Raw genomic sequence first — 21,922 nt, forward strand, 5'->3', positions numbered from 1 at the left:
CATGCCTTTTATGCCTACTAGAGGCATTATTGTTCACTTGAAACTGAAAGAAGAACCTGTCACTATTTCATATACAACACAAATCCTTCATAAAAAAATAACATATCATTCAAACACAGACTCATCCTCAGATAATTTCTCATCTGTGGTTGTATTTTAATTGTAATATAATCATAATTCAGAACCAGAACTTGTGAGCGTTGATAATGCTGTAGGTGGTGGTTTTAGGCACTTTGATGTTAAAACAATACATTGATTGTTATCTTAAAAAAATCTGAATGTATCAGCACACACACCACTGGATGCCAGTTTTTCAAGGTGACAAATGCTTGGCACACGGAGCAGTTAGCCACATGCAGAGGTGTCTGATAAGTGAACATTTGAACACCTCCCTCCTGCTGGAGTTAATGTGTAATATGAAGGCACAAGAACAAAGCAATGACAAAGCATTGTTAATGTTTTTATGACCACAATGACGCAAATAAGGTGTTCATTCTCAGAACGGCTGAAATGAATACAAACAAAATAAAAGGATACAAAAGGAATAAACATGCTTATAATTTACTGAAATTATCCCTTTTTAAATCACCAGTAGGATCAGGTGCAAAGCTACATTGTTTAGCATGGTTATGATTTGGGGCAATCTACAGTACCACCAAACTGCTGTTTGAATAAAGAAAACTCAGTAATATATGTTTGCCTTTTTTGGTTTGAGACTGCAATCCAAAGAGGAGTAACATGAGATATTACTTAGTATTAAAGCAGCTTGATAAAACATGACAAAAAGCTCAAATTGATTGTCTCTGTGGGACTAATGTCTGAAAGACATACATTGATAATTGCAAGTAACTGCTTCAAAAAGATATATCTTCATAATCCTGGCTACAGCTGGGGCTTCATTTAAGATGATGAGGTGTGTTTTAGTCCGATGTCCCTCATTTTTGTCACTATAGACAATTGTCGGTAGGTATTGTCACACTATGGAGCTGAGCAAGGTCAGTGGAGCACTGCTGGATGAGAGTCTATGGGGATACTTGTCAGAGCAACAGGGGGGCTAAAAATAGCTGACAGAGCTACACGGTCAATTACATGTACCAGAAAAACACTTGTTTCTGATGTCAGGAACTCATTTCAACAGTAAATGGGCAATGCAATTTGTATAACTATGATAATGTGGAATAAGAAAAAACCTTGTTCCTCATCTTTCGCCCGTCCTTGGCTCAGTTCAAAATGACAGGACGAGGCAAACATCTTCAAAACTGATTGACAGTTCAAAGGCTGAACACAACGTGATAAGTTACTCATATTTATTTATATGTGTGGTCAAAATGTGGTTTTCACTTTGATGATTTGATCATTCATTGCTGCTGGGATAATTTTAATTCACAATCACAACTGCAGTATGTTCTTGCTGTGTGTTCAAACCAAACACATTCTTGATTAATGTGTGAGGAGGACAGTCGCACTCTTTTTGTTACTGAAGACCCCTGTTATGTATCTCATTCTTGTGATAAAATGCAGCATGCATCCATTGATTTATTTGGTTACTTAAGGACAGCAAAAGTAATAAACAGTGCCCTGATAAAATATCACCTTACCAATTTGATATGTATAACTTGCTAACTATGGAGCTATAGGGTCATACGTTTTGATCATTCAAAAAAATACAATTAATTTGAAAGTTCACGTTTCTATCCTGAACACAATGATGTATTCAAAATAAAAATAAGTATTTGAAATAATTGTTCAGGTTGAATATTATTTTTTGTTCAGCAATTTTTTTGAATAAAATATTTATTTTCACATTTCACTATTATACATATTTTGATATTTTTAATCCTTATTTTTTTCAGTTGCAGATTTTACCTTTTCAGATTCAAAACAATAATTTGTTCAGGTTTCAAATCTTGTTTTTTCAGGTTTCACAATTTTTTTCGCCTTCAGATATTTTTTCACGTTCAGATATATATTTGTTTACTTTCAAACGTTGGGGGACGGGGCTTACCAAAGAGTAGTTTGGCATCCTGAGAGACAGGCCTCCCTCTGTCATGTTGCCTTCATGGATGTTAGGTAGCGCGAGAAATATAATTCAACACTTTCTATACAATACTCCCGTGATTGGTGGTAAACAAAACTGTCAGCGTTCCGTTAAGCGAGCTGTTGAGCATCGTAGTTGGCAACAATCAAGGTATAAGAGCAATAAACTGCTAGAATGTGAAATTATGTATCCGCAATTAAGCGTTGTCATTCCCCACTTCCACATAGCTCAATGAACGCAGCATAGTATTGGCTTGGTTTTTGCGATCAGAATCAGAATACCTTTATTAGTCCCACTGTCCCCACAGGGGAAACATTTACATTGTTACAGAAAACAAGAGCCAAAGACAGCTTTAATGCAGCCGAACCGTGTATTATGTGATGACGTAAGATGAATAGAAAAGTAAGCACATTCGGAATAAAGTATTATTTTATTTTCGGATTTCACATCGAATAAACCCCATTTCCCAGCGTGCATTGCGGCTAAACCATCCAATCAGCGAGCTGAGGATCTTGCCTACGTCTGTTTCCGGTATTGCTTATGACGGGTGTATTTTGTTGTACACACATTCCTTCACATTGAAATGTATATTAAAGTATTTTGTGAGGCCTTCTAAAATGTTTTTAAATATAACTACGGTTCTAGTTGAAGAGTTTGTCAATTAACATGAACCTGTTGCCTGGCAACGCAATCGCACAACGTCACGTCCGTTAATTCCCCAAACAAACACATGGATTAACATCAATTTAATACATTAATGTAGCCGTTGTTTCTGCTAAAAGAGGTGTCGACCAGCTGGGGCAACAAGAAAATCGGCGAAATTGAGTGTGACTATTAAAAAATAAATAATTATTATATTAATATTGACAATAACAACCGACCGTCGGGGTAGAGCATTTGCTTGGCATTTCCGGGTATTTCTCCACTGGTTGGGCCATGTCAGACCCGGCGGCAGACATACATCTGTGGGCGGGCATTTCATTTATCAGGGCGGGCCCACCCCACGACCACCAGGCCCCACCCCATTTTAACGTAACATATGTGCATAGCCTATATAGTTGCAGACAGATTTAGGCGTTATGTTTGTGCACGCAATGAAACCTTTTGAGCATAGGAAATGTACACATGTGCTCAGGATAGAGGCACAAAAATAACGCTACTTCAGCACCATGGATGGATTACCTATGAGTAATTTAAAACATTTAATTACATTACAGAAAAAAGCTGTGAGAATGCTGCATAATGTACTAAGAAAAAACAATGTATTGAGTCAAGGCTGTTAACATTTAAAGATGTAATAGAATATCAGACGGCTTTAGTTATGCAGCAAAAAACAGAATACTGCCAGAAAATATACAAATATAATATGCAAATGTATTTTAATTTCAGAAGATGAGCATCAGGAGGAAATTACATGTTAAACATCAGTTTGCACAAACTACTTTAAAGCAGAGGTGTGTCTCTTGGCGTAAAGAAGTGGAATTAAACAAATAACAAATAACAAATATATTGGCAAACATACAGTGAAAAGAACACACTGAAAAATACCCAATATTTTGTTCACATTAAAGCTTGAAAACAACGGCTTAGTCTACATCGTGATATGATTGTTTATACTTACACGATGTACTCAGGGTGGGCCTAATAAAGCTGTAGCCGACGTTTCCCAGATGAATGGAACCTCCTCAGCAACATCTCTTTCCACTCATTCTTGCATTTTTTTGTCAGGTCCTTCTCTAAACCAAGTTGGATTAAATTTGCTTTCCGAGTGTGAGACATGCTCCTTCGGTGCTCACTGAAAACGTTTTTCAGTGTGGAAAAAGAGTTCTCACATAAAGCTGTCGAAGCTCCGAAGGTAAGTGAAACCTTAAATGCGGGGAGAACACTTGGCATTGCCTCAAGCGTCGTGTGGAGATGACCAAGTATGTTTTTCAATGTCCATTTCCCATCCTCTGGTGGTGTGATGCTGTCCACGTGTTTCAGAATCAGCTTTTTGGCCACAATGAACTCAGCATCAACGAGCGTGGTTCCAGTCAGTTTAAGCAAAGGTTCCACTTTTTCGGGCTCCAGGAAGAAGCTGCTTTCCGGGTTGAGTGAAGCAATAGCCTCCATGAATGCGCTGTTTCGCTCTCCAAAGCGGCGCGCAATTTCTCCCGTAACTGCATCAATGCAGCTGTAAAACAGCCGCCGTTTCTCTGTCATCTGGTGGTTTTCTTGTGTTCCCACTCCCACTGTCTCTTCAACAACATAATCCTCCAAAGTTGTGTTAAGAGTTCGCCTTCTCTTGGTGGGACCGGGATGGATAGTATCATCTCCTGCGCACTCACTCCACATCTCCGTGAACACCTTTTCGGTGCGCAGGGCCTCAACACACTCTTTGGCAGTGTTGATAAGCTGTACTGCCGTTTGAAGGTCCATTTCCTCTGACTGCATCATCCTGTTAGCTGGCTCAAGCAGGGACAATATCTTGCATATTATCTGGGTGTGGAATTTAAAGCTTGGCTTTAACATTCTGCTCAGCAAGTCTGCTGCCTCCATTCTCAAGTCAACTGGAAATGATGCAGAGTTTTCAACGTGTCGTAGTAGTTCCACTATATCCTGAAAAGATTTCAGAATAATCTGAACAGTGGCCAGGTGCCCTGTCCAGCGCTGTTCGAGTAAACGCTTCAGCGTGTTTCCCTGGTAATGTGCAGCAACGGTGGGCTTTCGTGTGAACTTGTAGAGGACATTACAGATGTTGAATAAATCCTCAATGGCTCTCTCACCGGACATGGCGTGAACAACGACCAAGTGCAGCTGGTGGTTGAAGCAGTGCACATATGGGATTTCTCTGCCCAGTTCATCTTGAAGGAGTCTTTGAACCCCACCGTGTCTCCCCGACATAAGACTTGCTCCATCGTATACCTGGCTGAGAATTGTGTCTGTGCTCAGGCCAGCTTTGCGTATTTCATCAATGAGTGTCTGTGTGAGGGTTTTTGCATCACCTGCAACTGCTGTGGCGATTGTCAAGAGCCTCTCTTTTATGACATAGTTCTCATCAACAAAACGCAGTACAATTGAAATGTTTTCACAGCCTGTTGGGTCTCGGGTTCCATCCATTTTGACAGTGTAAAAGGAGTCGCCTATTTCCTCAACAATATGCTCCGTTACAACTTTGCTCATCAGGTCAATTATTTCGTTTTGTATATCATGGCTTATGTAGGAAGCATTTTTGGGAATGGTGGGGGCAATTTTCGCGAGTTCTGGGTCCTTTTCGATGGTATACTCAAACAATGACAAAAATAACCCACTGCCAGACTTGGACATACACTCTAAAGAGTCGTGGTCACCTCGGAAAGGAAGATTGCTGGTAGAGAGAAAAGTCACAATGTCAATAATGGAGCCCACGTAATATTTGTTACGAGCCAGCTGATCTTTGTTGACAAGAGTTGTGATTTCCTGACCAGTCTCGATGCACATTTGTTTTTCTCTCCACAATTTCTCACAGACTAAATGTTCCTTGGAAGAGCTGTGTTTGCTAAGACCCGTGCCCTTTTGTAAGGCATGCTTCCAGTCTTCGAAGCCTTTTATGGTGAATGATGCGTCATGATGATGAGCCTTAAACTTTCTGCATGGGAAACAGTACGCAGCATCGCCTTTTACGGAGTATTCAAGCCAGGGTCGGTTTTGGTACCATGAGCTGGCAAAACTACGTTTTTTCCCGGAAAAGAGCCGAGAGGGGAAACTATCCAGGACTACCTGTTTTGGTGTATCCACGCCAAGGTCCTCTGGAACTAGAAAACTAAAATCTCCAAGATCACGAGCGTTTAGAATGGGAGATGGGCCTGGGCTGCTAAAGGTTGAACTGCTGCTCCTGCCCGGCCCCGAAGAGGCTTCGTCTGACAACGTTGACTCGGGACCTGGTGGAGAAGGAATAGGTGGCGGGAGACACGTCAAGTTGCCAGCATCTGGTGCTGAGTTGTCAGTGCCACAATCCTTTTGTGAGCTCTTATTGTTCGTGAACCACTTCCTAATATCCATTGTTGCCGATACATATAAAAAAGGATAATAGCCTAGCCAAACTAACCGCCACAGTAAACTGACAAGCTGCTGTGACGAGTCTCACTTTTTAAAAAAAACACACACAACTCAACCCCGCGAAAAACCAGTCTCGCGCACAGAGATTCATTCAGAATTTCATAGCAAAATAAAAAAATTATATTATACTAATGTTTCAACATAGTTTAATACAAAAATAAATGGTATGACAAAGCCCTACAAATAACAACAATAAACATAATAATACAAACATTTAAAAAATATTTTTATATAATTTTTTTTAATCAGCCCTGATTTCTCATGGGCGGGCCCAAATCCTGGATGGGCGGGCCCGGCCCCATGGGGCCCGCCCATGACGCCGGCCCTGGGCCATGTTAACAATACCGTGTAACTGTCACGTTTGAATGGACGAAATCGTGACATCTTCACGTCTCCCAGCATGGTAAATCGTCACATGTTCACGTCTTGTCGTGATACCGGGTTGAACTGGTCGGCCCCACCTGCAGGTAAACACAATGGACGAAACAAATACATTAAAGTAAAACCACTTTCCAGCAGTCAGCAGCACATTGTCAAAGCTGTTGATACAACTGTTCACATTCATAATTAAGTAAAGATAACACCCTTTTCACCCCGGTTACATTTTCCATTTGCCCTGAGAGACTCAGTGAGGGTTTAGATAGTTCACTTTAGTCTAAGTTATTAACTGGTAACTAACTGGTAAAATAAGATATAAATGAACCAGCAAAAATCTTTCAGGGCAGCAAATGGGTCAGAACCGGCCCTGGTGTCATCCCCACAGCACCCCCCATTTGAAACATGTTCCCACGGCTATAAGATATCACATTGGGCCCCACCACAGGCCACGCCAACCGAGCACAATTGCTGTAACCACACCTCCAGAACCCAACCGACTCATTTATGCTTTAAATAACTCTACCTGTACAGGCTTGCATCTATCTTGTAGTCCAATACTAACTGCACAGTATTTACTGACAGTGAGCTGTGAAAATATAACACTGTGCAAACGTGCAACAATTATTATTTAAAATGGACTACGCTTAGCTAACAGACTAATTTCCACCACTCATGGACCACACCCACATTTTCTTTTGAAAAACTGGGTGACATACTGTCGCTCTTTAGTCCCTCTCTCTTGTCTTTCTCTCCTTTATTTTCTTTTTGAAAGCCTGACTTTGTTAGTCGTTGAGACATCGTACACACGTAAGTATGTATAGCATCCCTGCTCCTCACATGCTCTCACTCTCTGGTAGAAAGTGTCGGAGGCGGAGGCGGGACCAAACCATTACATGTAAATAGAAGGGGATGTACAAACTAGAGGCTTTGGATAATTAACTTTTGGAAGAAAACAAGTTAAATGAATTGTATGTTTAGTGAGTACATTATCAATATAACATTCTATTAATGTTAATTCTTGATGAATGAGGAAAGGTTACTTAAACATTTTTTTCTTAATGTTCTAAAATAGTTTGGGCCCCCGTGGTGAGGGTGTTTGACGCTGATATCAGTTTTGTTTATCACCAATCACGGGACGGAGTATTGTGTATAGAAAGTGTTGAGTTATATTTCTCGCGCTACTAACATCCATGAAGGCAACATGACAGAGGGAGGCCTGTCACTCAGGATGCCAAACTACTCTTTGGTAAGCCCCTGAAACTGAAAACAGTATGACATTGTTTTTGTTACTTTCGTTGCAGTTGTATATGTCTTAAATGTAATTTAGGTTAACTTGCTGTTTTATTTAGATGCTTTTATTTTGAAGGCGAGTTTACGCTGTTTACAGGAAGTTGTTGTTGCTATGGAAACGTGAAATGCTACATGGTGTGTGTGTGTGTGTGTGTGTGTGTGTGTGTGTGTGTGTGTGTGTGTGTGTGTGTGTGTGTGTGTGTGTGTGTGTGTGTGTGTGTGTGTGTGTGTGTGTGTGTGTGTGTGTGTGTGTGTTCGGTGTATGTGTGTGTCCGACTCCGACACCGGCATTTTCACATCTGGCTAACTCCATATATGTATTCCCAAGTGAAAGACGTTTGTTTAATCTTAATCTCGATGTAAACTAGTGCTAAATGCTGTCGGAGTGCACCGGAAATGCCCACACATACACACACACAGACACACACAAACATACACACACACGCCCTGGCGACCGGACATCTTCTTCATAAAACTAATAATATGGCGTAATAATCGGGCAGTTCGATGTGTCTAACCCATAGGTCTAACCACAAAAAAGTATCTTGTGCGAACGAGAAAGTATATCATGCGCACAAATTAATAAAGCGTGGCCTCGTTTTATTTAAATTGAGGCTACGAATTACATCTCGTGCGCACAAATTAATAAAACATGGCCTCGTTTTATATAAATTGAGGCTACGAATTACATCTCGTGCGCACAAATTAATAAAACATGGCCTCGTTTTATTTATTTTTCTCTCTATGAACCCTGCAGGGCTCCGTAGAAAACAATGTGAAACCGAAAAAAACAACATTTTAAACTGAAAAATAATTGCTTTGAATCTGAAAACGTAAAATCTGCAACTGAAACTAAAAAAGGATTCAAATATCAAAATATGTATGAAAGTGAAACATGAAAATAAATATTTTATTCCAAAAAATTGCTGAACTGAATCAAAATAATATTCAACCTGAACAATTATTTCAAATTTTTTGTTTGAATACATCATTGTATTTTTCAAATTTCAGGATAAAAACTTGAACTTTCAAATAAACGTATGACCCTGAAATAGCTCCATATTTAACATACTGTAATATTAGCATTCATTTGGATTTATGTCTGACCACCAGATGGAAACATTTGGGTATTGTTTTGCCTGAATTCTTCATTGTAATGTGATCATAGCTTGTTATCCAAACCGGCTGTGTATGTTCATTGAGGTAAATCATTTATGTGGACTTGAAAGTGTGAGAGGTTTTTTTTATTTACCTATTGCTAAAAAAGTATGGGGTATAACTTGAATGTCAGCATGAAAGCTTGACTTGAAAATGATGTCTAAATTCATTATAATTTAGATGCCGGTTATATATACTGCAAGTGTCTACTTTTCCCCTTTGGCACTAATTACAGCTTTAATTTTAGTTTGAAGCATCTGTAATTACCACATAATTTCTACTCCAGTCAAGCTGGAGAGATTTGTATGGCAGCCTAGCAACAACCAGCATACAGATAAAGACAAGGTTGTGAAGTGAAGCTAATTAACTAGCAAGCTAGAGACCATACTTTTTGTTGTTTTTGTATTCTAGATGTGTGAATAGACAGTTAGTGGGTTAGGGTTAGGGTTAGGACGAGTGGCCCATGGTGGTGGTGGGGTTATGGTATGGGCAGGCGTATGTTATGGACGACGAACAGGCCACTCGATTCACAACATTACCCTAACCCTAACCCTACCCCTCACACCAGATACTGACTGGTTTTTGGACCCCCCCAGACCCCCCCAATAAAGCCAAAATGCACGTTTCAGAGTGGCCTTTTATTGTGGCCAGCCTAAGGCACACCTGTGCAATAATCATGCTGTCTAATCAGCATCTTGATATGCCACACCTGTGAGGTGGGATGGATTATCTCGGCAAAGGAGAAGTGCTCACTATCACAGATTTTTTCAGATTTGTGAACAATATTTGAGAGAAATGGTTATTTTGTGTAAATAGAAAAGGTTTTAGATCTTTGAGTTCATCTCAAGAAAAATGGGAGCAAAAACAAAAGTGTTGCGTTTATATTTTTGTTCAGTGTACGAATGACAATAAAAGCCTTGAATCCTTAAATCTACATTATAATTATTATTCTTATGTAGCCTATACCACCAGTTATGTAACCAAAAAAAGAACAGAACACACTTGTTGTGGGTATATTTAATGTAATCAGGAAGCCAAGAGCAGATCTCTCAATTATCTCTTAACCCTTGTGTGGTGTTCGGGTCAAATTGACCCGATTTCCATTTTCAATGAATAAAAAAAAATATAAGGATATTTTCGTTCAACCTGAAACTCAATGGCCGGGGCTTATTTATTGTGAAGGACATGTGGAATTGTTTTTATTGTTTTACATTACCAGGACAGAGAGACAGAGAAAAACACACAAGCCTCGTCCCAATACCCCTCCTCGACTCCTCCTTTCCCTCACTCGCTTCCCTTCCTTGCGTCTTAGCTCCGCCTCCGTAAAATGCGAGCGAGAGACACGAAGAGGTGACGCGAGGACAGAGGAGTCCTCAGGTATTAATTGGGATGTCCTCGTTCACTCAAACGTCACTCTTAAACGACGTCTGTTAATGATGACATGTGCACAGCTGTATCCCCTCTCATCGGGCTTAACTGAATAACCATTTAGAACCGGCCCATTTGTTGTTAAATATGTATTTAATGAATGAATCTTTCTCTTGTTAGTCAAGGAATTCAATGTATGATGGTTGGTCCTGCTTTTGTGTTCCGTTTTGGTGTAAAATGTAGCCTACATTTAAATACAAATATAATTATAGTAATGTGAAAGCCTTTTAGAAATTAATTGCACATAATAATTCCCACGGAGCTGTGAGCACTTATACATTTATGTGACGCTTTTCCACTCATCTTCCAGTTGTCGGTTTTCCTCTGTTGAAATCGACCAGCTGTGAAGGTGGGGGCGGGGCTTTTATACGCGAGTAGTGAAAACACTTCCGCGTAGTCTGCTTGCGTGTATCCTCCCTTTCGTCTCCTCCCGCACCCCTCCTCCCTCACCCCTCCTCGACTCCTCCGTGTGCATTTCAGCTATTGGGACGTCCTTCAACATGGCGTGTCTTGATTGATTTCCGGGTCAAGTCCCGGAGGAGGGGAAGAGAGGAGTCGAGGAGGGGTATTGGGATGAGGCTACAGAAACACACAAACTAAAGAAACACACACACACACACACACACACACACACACACCCACACACACACACACACACACACACACACACAGAAACACAGAAACACAGAAACTAAAGACACACACACACACATACACACAAACACACACACACGCACACACACACACACACACACACACACACACACACACACACACACACACACACACACACACAATCGTATGCATAGAGAAGCTGTTTGATCCTGTTTTCCCTTGATCTTTACCCTTTGTAGTGTGTGTCAGCTAAATGCAATGTAATGTAATGTACACAAAACTATCCTAGAACATTATAAACATTTGAGATCTTCCAGAAATGTATAAACATTTTACATTTTCTCGCACTGTCCCCCTCGCACCTGCACGCCGGAGGAGGGACTAAACAGAGACATAACCTCACATTACAGTTGTTGGAGCCAATTAACTGTGGGTATAAAGGTAGGAACCTATGTGTGTTGGGGAGAGGTTCCGCCGGAAGGCCCATACAGTTTTTGACCACACACGGAACACACACGGAGGCCCATTCTCAAACCGCCCCCTACACCCTACCCCTACACCCTACACCCTACACCCTACCCCTCCGTTTGCGCGTTCACGCGGAGGGTCCGCCATATTGAGGGCTGTTCCAAAGCAACGAGTGTGGAGGGGGAGTGGGCTATCAAGCCGACAAACAGCGAGTCTGCAGCGGTGCTGACTTGAGACCGGTCTCTACCTGACCGGAGTCACGCTGTGTGTGTCCGTCAAAAAATACGCTGTTTACAAGTAGTTCCAGCAAACATCCACTGATAAATTGCGATGTTAACAACCTCATGATAACCTCATATGTTTTAACCAGGCCCGGTTCTACGGGGGTGCATAAGGGTGCATTGCACCCTCAGTTGAGTCGTTATGCACCCTCATTTGAAAAATGAAAAGTAAAAAAAATAAATAATGAAAAGTGAAAAAAATGAAAAGTGAAAAATATTAAATATATAATAATAGTAATAATAGTAATAATAATAATAATAATAATAATAATAAGAAGAAGAAGAAGAAGAAGAAGAAGAAGAAGAAGAAGAAGAAGAAGAAGAAGAAGAAGAAGAAGAAGAAGAAGAAGAAGAAGAAGATAGTGCTGCATTTATTTGGTCAATTTAAACGGTAAGTAACATTATTATGTCAGGTGCGCGTGACCTGTGCCGCTGCGCGTTCGTCATCTGCAAGGTGCTTATACAGCAGTCAATGATGGACATCAGAAAATTGTTAAAACAACCAGCCCTTATCGCCAGCAGTAACACTGCATCTACTGCAGGTAATAACAGTTCAGATCATGGGGACATTACGTTATCTGCGGCCACTGTCGTGGACAATAACGTCCTCCTGCCCGACTCGCCGGCTTTGCCCACCTCACCCACGGAGGCGGAGCAGCCGCAGCGGTCTTCGTTGCCCCAAACACCGCCACCCCTCGGCGGCCCGCAAGTGCCAGAGGACCTCGGCAAAACAGAGCCTGCCCAGGTATATTTAAAAAAGTAACTAACTCACCTGTACAGTGGGGTGAGGCGCTCATTTTGCTGCTCATGGTTTCGAAACAGAGATTGGCTGGAATATTCATGTAAAACAGATGCCATCTTCTGCTATGCATGTAGACATTTCGGTTCAAGTAGGCTAAGTCAGATGCCTTCACCACAACTGGCTACAACAACTGGCGCCATGCTCTTATAGGCTAAGTGATAAGGGACTGGGAAGGCATGAATCAAGCAAAGAGTACATAGATCCATAGATCTCTTCATTTTGCTCTCAAAGTGCACCAGATTGATGCTTTTAACTTCAATATTTAAAAAAAAAATCTTCCCGGGGGAGCATGCCCCGGACCCCCCTAGAGGGTGTTAGGTCCACTCCCCACTTATAAAAATAGCACTTTACCACTGCACCCTCTCTAATCTCAGATGCACCCTGAGTCATTTTGTTCTGGAACCGGGCCTGGTTTTAATTTAGGATCATACCTGTGTTTAGTCTAGAAAAAGGTAAATGTGTGCATTTTATTATAAAGTTGTGTATAGGCCTATTTACAGACCGTTGCAAAAACTAAGAAGCTTATAAACATCAGGTTTAAAACTAAAAGAGCTTTGAAACACAATGAAAGATGTTTGGAGTTTTATTTGAGTTATTCATTTAAACTTTTTGTCAAAGAGATGCTGATTTGAAACCGTTGTTACACACAGTTACGGCATTTCCTGTTTCTGCCGGAGAGAGGGGAGGCCGTCCCAAAGCTTGCTGCTGTATTTACTCCCTCCATCTGACAGGAGGGAGCCTCGTTGAGCTGCGAGTGTGGCTACAGACGGAGTTCACTCCATCACGGAGGGGTAGGGTCGAGGGAGTGGTTTGGGATTGGGCCGGAGAACACACACGGAGAACACACACGGAGAACAAACACGGAGCACACACACACGGAGCACACACATACACACACACACACACACACACACACACACACACACACACACACACACACACACACACACACACACACACACGGGATTACAAGCAAAGCAAAGGTATTGTGTAAACGGGAATATCGTGTGGTGAATATGGAAAGAAGCAAGTAAATGGAAACCAGTAAAATGGAAATAAATGGACTGTTTCAAACTGGAAACTTTGTTTGTGACCTTTATTCGGCAGAAAACTTGTGTGCGTCAATTACACCCACTAAGCGGATCCTCAGAGGCTTAAAGCGTTGGCTTAGCCTCTACAACAGTGTAGTGCAGAACTACAATTATCTACCAACAAAATGGCCAAAAGATATTCTGCTCAGAGAGCCTTGGAGCTAATAATGGATGAGAGTGAGTGGAATGCATTAGAGGAACACGGTGAAGTGGGACAGGAAGACATTTCTGAAGATGAGGATAATGTGGAGGTAAACTCAGAATTTGACAGCAAATTGGAAGATGAACTTGACTCAGAGCCAGCTGCTGGAAGACTCCCACAGTCAGCTTCTGGAAGACCCCCACAGCCAGCTGTGAGGTATGTGGACCCTCAAAGGACTCCAAGACACAGACTACATGCAGCAACTGCAACAAGTGCATCTGTGCTATACACACAAGTTCTGTACATCATGTGTTTCCTAAACGGACTTGCCCATAGATACAGTCGGCAAGCGAGGGAACGCCCACAAAACGTCACATCCGGTTCGCGCTGAGGGGGAAAACAAACCGGCTTCCACAATGCCCAGGAGCTGCAGTGTGCCCTTTTGTACAACTAACAAGCTTAAAAATCCAAATCTAAAATTTTATATTTTGCCCAACGGGAGCACAGAGCCCAGGAGAAGAATCCGGTGGCTTCAAGCGATCCGTCGGGAGGATGAGTTAGGCCACCTGTGGGATCCAAAATCCAAACATGTGTACGTCTGTAGTCAGCACTTCATTACAGGTATGACAACGTTATTCACACAATAACAGTGTTAAATGGTTTCGTAGTTAACATGAATGTTCAATTACTAGTTTTAAGAGAAGTTAACTAACTACTACGTTATGCAGGCTACCTTGCTTGAGTATACAAAAACACAGCTATGCTAACAACACTGGTGGTAGCTTCCGAGCTTTCTGCAGTTAAAATGTATTTCACCCCCTTCTATCCCCTTCTCATTTCGTTTGTGAACTGTCTTGCCCTAGGCTTAAAAAACGAGGACATAGCCCACCCAGACTACACAACCTCGCTGTTCCCACATAAAAAGACAAAGTCTCCCAGGTCAGTACTTCAGAGGCTAGAGAGAAGGAGGAAGCGTGAGGGTGTTCAGTCTGCCCAACCAGAATCCCCAACATCAGAGGGCCCAGCACCAGAATCCCCAACATCAGAGGGCCCAGCACCAGAATCCCCAACATCAGAGGGCCCAGCACCAGAATCCCCAACATCAGAAGCTCCCATACCTCTTCAGGAGTTAGAGAGAAAACAACTTTATGAAGAATTGTATAATTTAAGAAGAGAAAGAGATGAGGCCATGAAGGAGCGAGCTGAAGCCATCAGATAATTGGAGACGTTGAAAATGTCGGTAAACACTGTGAGAGAAAATGACACTAAATGTAAAGTCATGACAGGCCTGTCATGGACAGTATTTGACACTCTTCATCAGTACCTGGTACAGTTTGTTAAGTCACAGAAAACATCCAAGATGTCAACACAAGACCAGCTCTTTATTACTCTGGTTAAACTGCGGCAGAACCCCTCAACCGATATGATGTGTGGAATATTTGACCTGGCACATAGCACTTTCCTGGATGTATTCTCCCGATGGTTGGATTTGATGTACGCCAACATTTCTTTTTTGATTAAATGGCCTGATAGAGTGTATCAGAAGCACAGTACCAGCAGAGGTTCTCTTCCAGTACCCTAGAGTGACTGCAATTATCGACTGCTTTGAGATCAGAATTGAACACTCAAAGAAGCTGAAAACAAGGTGAGATATTTTTCTTTTTGATAGCATGCATAAAGTGTCGGGTTTTTGTAATACTTACCTGGCTGTCTGTGTATATGTACATAATTTATAGATAAGTATTACTAACGACTGTCTCTTCTCACAGAGCTATCACCTACTCAAAATACAAAAACTGGACAACAGTGAAGTATTTCATTGCATGTCACCCACCTGGCTCAATCACATATCTCTCCAAAGGCTGGGGAGGGAGGGCTTCAGATGTGCATATTGTAAGGAACTCAGACTTCTTATCTCAGAAGTTCCACCATGCAGGAGATCAGGTAACAATTGAACCGGTTTTTTTCTTCTAATTTAAGTCTTATTTGTGAATTTATTATTTACCCATAGTTACCATTTTTGAGTTGCTGTTGAAGTAAAGTAGTGTTTTTAAGTATTTGTTATGTTTATTTCAGATTTTAGCCGACAGGGGCTTCACTTTGAAGGATGACTTTGCTGTTTTGGGTGCACAGCTCATCACACCGTCTTTCACGAGGGGCCGAAAACAACTGTCAGCCGAAGATGTTGCAAATTCTCGTGTGACTTCGAACATCAGAATTCACATTGGTAAGTATAGAGTCAGCAGTCAGATTCATACAGTATGTACATTTTAATGTTTTTGGTATTCAGAGTGTGCTGCATCATCAAATCACTGTTGCTACTTGCCGCTGACGTGGTTCACATTTCCCTAACTAAATGAATTACTGTAACAGTACAGATCCGGGTTAACAAGTGCTGAGACGTTATTCAATTAATCACATCAACGAGTACATGTGTAATCCCTACTTTGTAGGGTGTCTTAAGATAACATTTTATCTTAAAACATGTTATTCTATATTTAAATACATTGAACTGTTGTTCACATTTAGTGCAATATCAAGAGAACAGGAAGTTAACAGGGATCTTTCTTCACTTTAACATGAAAAAGAAACACTAATTATAGGACACAATGCACTGACGATATGATATAACGGTCAACTGTGCTACTCCTGTGAAACTCAAACATAACAATGTAGATAAACAGCATTTTAACAACAAATATGTGATCTGTGGTCTGCAGAGTCATTGGGGCCCTGAAGAGCCGGTACCACATTCTGGATGGCCCACTTCCTCTGCGCCTGGTGAAGAGACTGCAGGGTGAGAGACAGAAGAGAGAAGAGGCCATGATTGATAGGATTGTGCATGTCTGTGCAGCACTAATGAACCTGTCTGGCAGTGTCATGTACAACCGTTACAGAATCTGAGAGTAAGAACAAAATCAATGTGCAGTCATTTAATAATGAGCATCAGAGAACAATATTTTATGCAACTTTTTTATACAACAAAGAAGTCATTATTGTTCCAATTGTGCCATTTAACAGGTTTCAGTTGAGACATAATGGATCTTTCTAATCAAAACCACCTGTTGTTTGTCTTTCCACAGGTCCCTGAACTGATCTCAGTGCTGCTCTGCTGCTGCACACCCTGTCACCCTGCCTCTGATGCCTGTCACCCTGCCTCTGATGCCTGTCACCCTGCCTCTGATGCCTGTCACCCTGCCTCTGATGCCTGTCACCCTGCCTCTGATGCCTGACGCTCTGCCTCTGATGCCTGACGCTCTGCCTCTGATGCCTGACGCTCTGCCTCTGATGCCTGACGCTCTGCCTCTGATGCCTGACGCTCTGCCTCTGATGCCTGACGCTCTGCCTCTGATGCCTGTACGCTCTGCCTCTGATGCCTGACGCTCTGCCTCTGATGCCTGACGCTCTGCCTCTGATGCCTGACGCTCTGCCTCTGATGCCTGACGCTCTGCCTCTGATGCCTGCACGCCTGCCTCTGATGCCTGACGCTCTGCCTCTGATGCCTGACGCTCTGCCTCTGATGCCTGACGCTCTGTCTCTGATGCCTGACGCTCTGTCTCTGATGCCTGACGCTCTGTCTCTGATGCCTGACGCTCTGCCTCTGATGCCTGACGCTCTGCCTCTGATGCCTGTCGCCCTGCCTCTGATGCCTGACGCTCTGCCTCTGATGCCTGACGCTCTGCCTCTGATGCCTGACGCTCTGCCTCTGATGCCTGTCGCCCTGCCTCTGATGCCTGACGCCCTGCCTCTGATGCCTGACGCTCTGCCTCTGATGCCTGTCGCCCTGCCTCTGATGCCTGACGCTCTGCCTCTGATGCCTGTCGCCCTGCCTCTGTTGCCTGACGCTCTGTCTCTGATGCCTGACGCTCTGCCTCTGATGCCTGACGCTCTGCCTCTGATGCCTGTCACCCTGCCTCTGATGCCTGACGCTCTGCCTCTGATGCCTGTCACCCTGCCTCTGATGCCTGACGCTCTGCCTCTGATGCCTGACGCTCTGCCTCTGTTGCCTGATGTTCTGCTGCCACTTGTGTTGCCTGATGGGTCACTCCCTGTGCTGCTTTCGACTGGACTGTGTTCTGCCTACTTAGCAGAAACATATACAGTGCTTATCATAAATGAGTACACCCCCTTTGAAAAGAACACAAGAACAATTTGATCAACAATATCAACAATTATTATCTGATTAGTATCAAAGTCACAAATATAGAACATATTGTACAGCCCATTATTCATTCTATTTGTAGCCTATGTATGTTTTCATGTTGTAAATAAATGTATAGGCTTTGTGATATTTGATTTTGTACATATAGTCTAGAAGTCTATGTTGATACTGAATGAAATAGCTATAATATGCTTCAAAATGAATTGGTATAAATAAATATGTAACTCTGTCACAGTGACTTATTTGTTGCCATTTTTACACTGATAGGAAATGCAACCACCTACCTGTGCATCTTTCAGCTCCCGAAGTTTGTGTAGTATGTGTTGTGACCAAAATGTTTGCATCACATTAATGGCACCACTGATGAAGTCCTCATCTCTTTGTACTCTGAATATCAGGCAGGTCTGAGGAGTCCAAGTGATGAAGTCTGCATACATCCGTTTGGTAACAAACATCTGCATTTGGACCTGTCAAATGCAATGCAATCATCATAACACTAATATGTACATTATAGACAGTATGCCATCTGTGGATAATTATCTTGGATAATTGCACAAAATGATCCAGACTTATTAGAGGTGTGCAGGTATATGCAGGTGAAATATTGAAATACTTGAGTGAAATATGCATGACTTCTCTTTAAGCTTGTCAGACTTTCCAGATGTCCTCTTTTGTCCTCAAGCCACTGTTGGTACCCAGTAGAGGTGTCTTGCCCCCACCTGTAAGGACACTTAGCCTCTATAACACCCTCACCACAGCAGTCACAGGAAACATAGCCATCACATGAAACCCCCAGGTATGGCATAGTTTGGCAGATGCGGAAGCCAGCCTTTGCGGCTTCTCTGTCACCCTCCAGGATGGCTTTACATCACATCGGAACAGGTAGGTATCCGATGAAGGTAGTTTATGATGGAGCACAACTCCAACAAAGCCACTTGTAAAAAAGTTGTGTGCCTCCAGGGACCGATAGTTCTTTTGGCGTGTGTGTGTAAATCCCTGCGTGATAACGTACCGAGTCGTCAATAACCAATATGTATATGCAGCTCATGATGGCTATTGTGCAATAACAACCATTGTGTGATGAACAAATTCACTAAAACGTGCTAATTTCCTTGTTAGACATATAAATTATGTGAGGTTTAATTCATCAGTTAACGTGATTTTGCCTCTTACCGGGTGATTCAACCAGGTAGCAGAAGATATCAGGGAATGAAACTTCAGGCCATTCAGTCGGATCATTCGTCCACTCTTTAATAAGATATGGACAAGAATCCGATCCTATTAAATATAAAATGTTAAGGTATCTATCCCTGGAAATGGGCTGCAATGAATCAATGTATGACATGTTTGTTTAACATTTAAAATCCGCGCGCTTACAGTGCTCCAGGCGAGGGGGAAAGGATTGTTTTCCCCCTCGAAATGCCCCGCCCCCAACTGTGACGCGACGCCGACTGTATGTCACTTCATCAATATAGTTTTCGGATATACTGCATTTTATGAATAGTGACTGTTAATTGTTTTTATTTGCTTTGTGTTTATATCTGTTCTATGTCATGTATATGGATGTTTCATTCCCTCTATATTTCACAGCCAAATACTTTTGGATGTGTGGTTCTTGAGTTCCAATTGCTGCTAAATTGCTTTATTTCCTTCAGGGCTTTGATTATTATATGACAGATTAAAAATAATAAACATTAATGAAAACATTTTTCATTTACATTAGTCCTAGAAAAGCATGAGCAAAATGTAAACCTAGTTTTTATTACAGTATTTTTTTTTTAACATAAATAAAAATGTTATCACAAAAAACGATGGACACTTCCATTGTTAAATTTGATCTAGCAAAGAGTATTTTCAAAAACTAATCATAGGCTATATTTAATTTATATTGTTGGGGAATGAGTTAAAGACAATATATATAAGGAATTGTGCATGTTGAATTTAGTTCTGTATTTTTTTTTAAACCCTCAAATATGTCCCGGGTCAATTTGACCCGAACATTACCAAAGGGTGCGAAATGTGAACATAACACAAGGGTTAAAAAAGTAGCCTACATTATTAAAAAAACAGCTGATCTTTATTTAAGCAATCATACACGAGAGGCCGTTCTTGAACGTCATTATTGGTCCCACAGTACTGCAAGCGCCGAGGTCCGTACAGGAGTACTGGAGTACAGGCGATTCTATTACACAAACTATCATTGTTGTTGGGGAATATTTTCCAAGGCCCATAACTTTGACCCAGTTTATCAGTTCAAACTGTCCTGACTGAGCACACGCACCTCGTAACCTTGGCTGCTGTGCTCTCAGTGTCCCTGTTCCTGCCTGTTGGCGTCAGCTGATAGAGGTGTTATGATTTTATCTTGTTATGCAGCATGTTGATGATGCTCTCGGAACTAGCTAAATACAGGGGTCTGGGGTAGAGTTCTTGAGAATTGACGTGGCAACCCTACCCTGCAGTCAGATCGTGGCTGCTGTGACTTGTGATGTGAATTCTCCGGCCGAAGCTCCAAATAAACCATCAGTGTTTGACATCAAAGCTCCTGCTCTTCCCGTGTCTCTTTCCTGAGTCGGTGACTCCCACTGCACTGCTGCTACACAGAAGTTTCCCTTACAATTGTAATCAACAATATCGTAAAAATAATTTCATAATGTGGGCTAATTTGCTCCCAAACCTACGCTTTCTGCTTGAGTTAATCTCCGTCAGAAAGTAGTTCCTAGAAAGTAGTTCCCATGGTAACGATAGTCGATCAATCGAACACTCCTGCTACCCCGCTTACAGTGATTGATATAATTATAGTAAATAATATATTATTAACCAATTTATTGAAAACAATTTTTGAATTAGGCTATTTAAATATCTGAGTAATCACTGTGTGGGATTAGCGGAACAAATCAAATCAGGCTGTCCATGGTGCTGAAACATTTTGGGTTCAGAATGAAGGTTGATGTTCATGCTGCCATTAAAAGTGCAATTCTTGAAACAGCTCTCCATGAACTCCATGCCAGACTTTTTTGCAGGTGGTGCTGTGGTGTTCACGGGTAGGACTACGTTATAGGAAGAGCTTTCCTCCAGTGGCCGTTTCATGGCGTGTCCCGGACCGGCAAAAAGCGCGTTGCTCCACATCTTTCTGTTGTCTAGAGATGGAGCCCAGTAGCTGCGAAGCGATGACTCGTTTTTATGTCCGCTAACGGACATGATTTCTCTGGCCGATTTCCAACGAGAGACAATGTATAACAGTGTAACGGCTGTGTGTCGCTAAACGTCGCTATGGAAACCACACGATGTAGGCTCATGGAAGTAGTTTCGGTAGGCTAGTGGCGTGTGTAGGCCACTGGATACTTTGTGATTAGGCACGTTCTATTTGATCGTTGTTTGATCGTGGAATCAAACACGCCTATTGACCAACCAGAGAGCTTGTTCAAACCTATGTGTTATAGAATATCAGATAATACATATCCGATAATAATACAAATCAGATATTTCAAATGAAAAAGACAACCTCATTTATAAACAGCAAACAACAGTGGACATCATGTAATATATGTGTCAGCTTCAATCTGTCTGCTTACAAGCTGCTGCAGAGGAAAAGATGAGACATTATGATAACATGGAAACTCCTGGGTAAATGCCAAGGTAATGGAAAAGCAACCTTGGGCATGAAATAGACTGTGACTATCCTGTCAGCGTTACTGCTCCAGGCAAATATATGAAGCCTAACATCATAAACATTTAATAAAAAAGACATCTGTCATCTGTCTACCAAGAAGTTGTGAAATTCTCGTGTCCGGCATGACAGCTGCTGTTTAATGAAGCAACAAGACTGATCTACCTGGAAATATATATGTATGTTTATCTGCATAGATTTTGAAGTATTTTGGAGAACAAGAATATTTTTAAATATATAAATAGTTGCCAAACCGAGATTATGTTTCTTCTTTCCTTGAAACCCCTAACAATAAACTGATGGATTGTTTTTTTTCTGGACTTCC

The sequence above is a fragment of the Gymnodraco acuticeps genome, unplaced genomic scaffold, assembly GCF_902827175.1.
Source record: "Gymnodraco acuticeps unplaced genomic scaffold, fGymAcu1.1, whole genome shotgun sequence".
NCBI classification, from domain to species: Eukaryota; Metazoa; Chordata; class Actinopteri; order Perciformes; family Bathydraconidae; genus Gymnodraco; species Gymnodraco acuticeps.